Source organism: Rana temporaria, chromosome 7 (assembly GCF_905171775.1).
Source record: "Rana temporaria chromosome 7, aRanTem1.1, whole genome shotgun sequence".
In the NCBI taxonomy this organism is placed as follows: Eukaryota; Metazoa; Chordata; class Amphibia; order Anura; family Ranidae; genus Rana; species Rana temporaria.
This window is the reverse complement of record NC_053495.1, coordinates 95,916,210-95,922,209: the sequence shown is the minus strand read 5'-3', so window position 1 is coordinate 95,922,209 and position 6,000 is coordinate 95,916,210.

Here is a 6,000-nt window from a genome sequence, read left to right as displayed (position 1 = left end):
GTTACCTGCAGCCTGTTTGGTGTTGTTTTGCATTTGCAGAGTCTGTATAACTGAACTTTACTTTCCTGATTAGCATTAACTATTTTTATCTTGCTACTAGTCTTAGTAAATAGATAGGGAGATATATTATATTTTCTGGCTTTACATTATTTTTTTTTACATTTCTTCAGTTGCTTCCTGTTCTGTACTTGTATGATGTGCTTACTTATTAAATATAAATGAATCTCTTTGTTATCAACAACAATTGGGTGTATAAATATTGTGAACTTTGTGCTCTGTGATTATGGTATCTGAAATTACCAATTAAATTATGCGTATCATCAACAATAATTCTAATATTCATTTTCTTGTTACAATTTTTAAATATAATGTGCAAATGTGCAAAAAAGTGCAATGTGCAAAACTATGTTATATAATTCATTGAGTCCATCCCATATGATATAACGAAAAAAAAAAAAAAGAGAAAGCAAATTATGCTGCAAATGCAACCAGAAATGTAATTAACCAAAAAATATCCATAAAATGTGTAACCAAAAGAAAATATATAGCCGCCAGCAAAAGGATGCACAAAAAGTCCTCTGTGAACAATTCCTTAAAATAACTTGCTGTACTTCCACCTTCACCGTGTATGTGCCCAAACCACCACCAGGTAGAATGGCCACTCACCAGATTAGATTAGATTATGCTCCTTTGGTTCATAAGGATAACCAATCCGTCACTTAGACATGTCAGCAGTCCCTCCCAAAATATTGCTCTATGACCGCTCATGGAACATATAAAGGACTATAATGATGTAGGAAGCTTCCTGATGACGCGCTTGATGCGAAATGCATAGAGGCTGCGGGGATTTAGCATTGGCTCGTCCCTTCCTGGTCAAACTGTAACGAGGCTTGAAACGCAAGCTGCTTGTGAGAAACCACAGGGGCACACGTGTGGACCAGGCAAATCTTTGTACGCGGCTGGAGCAGCTCAGTGCTGGCTTCAAGGCACTTTTACATGTGAGTGGATGATATGGCCCAGATTCACATAGGGAGCGCGTATTTGTGAGCGGGCGTAACGTATCCTATTTACGCTACGCCTCCGCAACTTTGACAGGCAAGTGCAGTATTCACAAAGCAAAGTTGCGACGGCGTAGCGTAAATAGGCCGGCGTAAGCCCGCCTAATTCAAATGTGGAACATGTGGGCGTGTTTTATGTTAATTTATTGTAACCCCACGTAAATGACGCTTTTTACAAACTGTGCATACGCCGTCCGTATCTAGCTAGCTGATTTACATATTCTAGGCGTAAATCAGCGTACACGACCCTAGCGGCCAGCGTAATTATGCAGTTAAGATACGACGGCGTAGGCGACTTACGCTGGTCGTATCTTAGACAAATTCTGGCGTATCTGATTCTTTTAATCAGGCGCCAAGATACGACGCCTCACACTCAGAGATACGACGGCGCATCTGGAGATACGCCGTCGTATCTCCTACGTTAATCTGGGCCTATATGTTTTTTAACCTCAATAAATCATTTATGATATACTACACCATGATAGTCCTTTATATGTTTCATAAGCGGTCAAGACCCCTCCCCCCCACACCCTCCAAACCGCATTAAATAGTAGGTGTGGTCAAATGTTACTAACAGCGGTTGGGCCTTAAAGGAGTGCGTTACATATAGAGTGCAGAGTTCGGGAAGGGGGGGGGGATACAAACAGAGTGCAGTGTTTGGGGGGTGCACTGCATACAGAGTTACAGAGTGCAGAGTTCAGCTTTTTTTCCACAGTTGCTTACCTCTGCATCCCCCATCCACATCCAACTTTCACCTCTTTTCAGCTCTGACCTCTGCATGCACTTGTAAATACAGAAGCCGGATTCCTGTGTTTACAAGTGATAGTGGTGAGCAGGGAGCAGAGGGCCTGATTCAGAGGTGGTGGAAAAGAATTCCACCAAGTTCCAGCTGACTAATACACATATCTGGACTGCAAGTAATACACAGCGCACACCAGAATACACATACCTCTTTTATTTAGACAATATTTACTTATCACGTAATGTAATGTCCCTAAAATTCTTCTTAACCCTCTAATAGTGTGTGGCCAATATGTAGCCTATAAAGCCCTGTTCACATCTAGCGATTTGGGATCGCTGGCAGAATCGCCGCGATTGCCAGCATTTTCAAATTGCACTTCAAAGCTGGAAAAACACAGCACGCATGTGACATTCATTTTTAATGCCACATTCTGCTGCAATTGTGCGATTTATCATGTGGCGATCGTGGCAAAGCTTGTCGCCCAAAAGAAACTCTTAGGCCTCCTACACACGACCGAGAAACTCGACGGGCGAAACACATCGTTTTGCTCGTCGAGTTCCTTGTGAAGCCGTCGAGAAACTCGACAAGCCAATTTTCTCCATTCCCGTCAAGGAAATAGAGAACATGCTTTCTTTTTGGCTCGTCGAGTTTCTCGACAGTTTCCTCGACAAATATCTCCCAGCAAGTTTCTTGCTGGTTTTTGCCGAGGAACTCGGTCGTGTGTACGAGGCCTTACTCCTTTTGGAGAGGCAAGGTTAGAGCAATGCGGTTTGCCAGGCAGTAAATTGTGCCACAATCATGGCAAAAACCTTACGGTATTTTGGTGCCATTAAAAATGAATGGCACACAAACACGCGTGCTGTGTTTTCCCAGCATTGCGGTGCAATCTGGAATCGCAGGCTGAATCATGTCGATTCTGCCCACAATCCCAAATCACTAGAGGTGAAGGCAACCTTAGCCAGTTGCGCTGTGTGTAAGGATGGCCATACACTATGCCAATTTGCTCTGGTTTAAAGGATCACTAAAGATTTCTTTTTATTTTTTAAATAACAAACATACCGCATTTATCGGCGTATACCGCGCACTATTTTGCCCTGAAAATCAGGGCAAAATCGTGGGTGCGCGATATACGCCGATACCCGCTTTCCCGCGCCGAGTTTGAATACTGCGCTGACATATACCGAGCGCAGTACACTCGTGTATAGTCGGGCAGTCTCGGCTACACTCGCGCTCACGTCCTGTACGTCCAGGACGTCAGCGCGAGCGTTGCCAACTATACGCGAGTGTATTGCGCTCGGTATTTGCCGGCGCAGTATTCAAACTCGGCGCAGGAAAGCGGGAAACGAGCGAGGAGGACGCCGCAGAAGGACGCCGGACCCGACGAAGAGGACACCCGAAACCGCAGACGGACGCCGGACCCGACGAGGCCGCCGATGGACGCCGTGCAAGACACCAAACTGTAAGTACAAAAATCTTTTTTTCACAGGAATTTCTGGGCAACTTTAGGGGTGCGCGCTATACGCGGGAGCGCACTATACCCCAATAAATACGGTATTATACTTACCTCCACTGTGCAGCTTGTTTTGCACCAAGTGTCCCCGAACCTGGTCTTCTGGGGTTCCTCGGCGGCTGTCTCGGCTCCCCCCCCCCCGCAAAAACTCAACACCTTCATGCAAGCGTGCTCGCATGGTGTTGAGTTCTTGGGAGCTCGCTCCCGTGATACAGCCAGTGGCCATAGCCGCTCACTGTATCACTCAGCCCCGCTGATTTTAATCCATCCACTGTAACCAATCGTAAAAAAATCCTAAGGAAAAAACCAAAGGAAAACACTGCGCTAATACGTGATGAAAAAATTGTGAAAATAATAAGTGACAAAAGCAGCTGGTACCTATTGCTCTAAATACCCAAAGCAAAAAAATTTACAACCAAAAAGAAGGTACAGCGCTGATGTGAATGAAACGAATTGTGAGTGAACAATACAATTATGAAAAATAATCAGTGACTGAATAAATAAATTAGATATTGATAAAAATAGTTCATAAAAATATCCAAGAGTGAATGTACTGATCCTTCACCAATCAAGAATTAAGTATAAGTGACAAAAATAGCAAATGTAAATCAGTGAAAAAAAGAGTCCAATGATAAAAAAGGCAAAATTCTTATTTCTTTATCTTCCACCAAGTATGACACCCGTGTGATGGTATTCCAATCTGCTTACCAGATTAACTGACCGTGATTGCGGTCAGATAAAGCCCAGAGATCTTTTAGAGTCCTCTCAAGTGGACTAAATGGCAACAGGTTATACAGATCATCTACTGCTCCAAAGCTCCAGAGGGAATGGGGATACGCTCTATCAGTACTGTGTTCCTTTTTTGTCCTCCTCACAGGCACAGGCCAACTCGTAGCTCAGCCCTGAGCTGTACCGCATGGATGATATGCCAAAAATTCAGGAAATATTCCAAACGGACGCCAGCAGGAACAAACGTGATGTAGGTCCATGAGGAGGACAAAAAAGGAACACAGTACTGATAGAGCGTATCCCCATTCCCTCTGGAGCTTTGGAGCAGTAGATGATCTGTATAACCTGTTGCCATTTAGTCCACTTGAGAGGACTCTAAAAGATCTCTGGGCTTTATCTGACCGCAATCACGGTCAGTTAATCTGGTAAGCAGATTGGAATACCATCACACGGGTGTCATGCTTGGTGGAAGATAAAGAAATAAGAATTTTGCCTTTTTTATCATTGGACTCTTTTTTTCACTGATTTACATTTGCTATTTTTGTCACTTATACTTAATTCTTGATTGGTGAAGGATCAGTACATTCACTCTTGGATATTTTTATGAACTATTTTTATCAATATCTAATTTATTTATTCAGTCACTGATTATTTTTCATAATTGTATTGTTCACTCACAATTCGTTTCATTCACTGTAACCAATCAATGGCCAGCCTGAGGCGAAGAGGATGTCGGGGGCGAGCGCGGGACTTTGGAGGGGTCAGGTAAGTATAACAGGGGGCTGGGGGGCTGGTATTGTCGGATGTTTTTTCACCTTAATGCATAGAATGCATTAAGGTGAAAAAACGTTTACCTTTACAACCCCTTTAAGGTTAAATTACCAAAATTCGCTCTGTGGGTGGCCCTTTCGCTTCCCTCCCACCCAACATCCTCCGAGCCGGATGGAAGATCTTTGGCCAAGCAGTGGTTGCATTCAATCAGTCGGCAGTAGGGTGACCAAGTGTCCCGGATTGCCCGGGACAGTCCCGCATTTTGCAGGTCTGTCCCGGGCACCTTCATACCAGGACAATACAGTGTCCCGGAATAAAATTGACGCAGCCACCCCCCAGAGCTGATCTGATGCCCCCCAAAAAAAGGCTGCCACATTGCTACTTTACTCACTGACAGTACTTGTCCTGGCCGGGAAGAGGCACAATGCCCCCCCCCCCCTGCTTGTGATTGGAGAAATCATAAATTCCACCTCTTGTGTCTAATCACTGTAGAGCCAGCGTTGGAACAAGGTGAAACGGGCCTCGGCTGGTCAGGACAAGTACTGTCAGTGAGTAAAGTGGAAATGCGGCAGCCTTTTTTGGTGGGAGGCCTGATCAGTGCTTCTGGGTAAAGCGCGTACACGCCGCCCCGGCTGTGCTGGGATTCGTTACAGCACAAGCTGATTTTTAGGCTGCATTCACACCTGAGCGTAGGTCGTTCGGTCGTTTTTTCCGGAGTTTTTTCCCGGCGTTTTGTCGCGCATATTCATGCTTATTTGCGTGTTTGCATACAGCGTCGTCCGACGTTTTTGTACTTCGACGTTTTTTATTTTAGCCAATAGGAAAAATGATCATCTTTTCATCACTTGTTGCTATGTTGGTAGATTTATTTTATCTTCTGCCTGGGTGAAATGTTCTATTGATTAAAGCGACAAAACGCCCGTATGAAACGCTTGTTGTCGCGCTAGTCGCTTGAATCGCCCGATTCGCTCTTGAAGTAGAGATGTGAACCATCTCTATAGGGAATAATGTATTTTTTCCCCTCTAGCGTTTTAGAGCGTCGCGCTTCAGGCGACAAAACGCTCAGGTGTGAATGCAGCCTTAGGAAGGGGGGTGTCCCTGGATGGCAGTTTGGAAATGTGGTCACCCTAGTCGGCAGCTGTCAGAATACAATAGGCGCAGTGGGAGATTCATCCATCTGCTTTTTATAG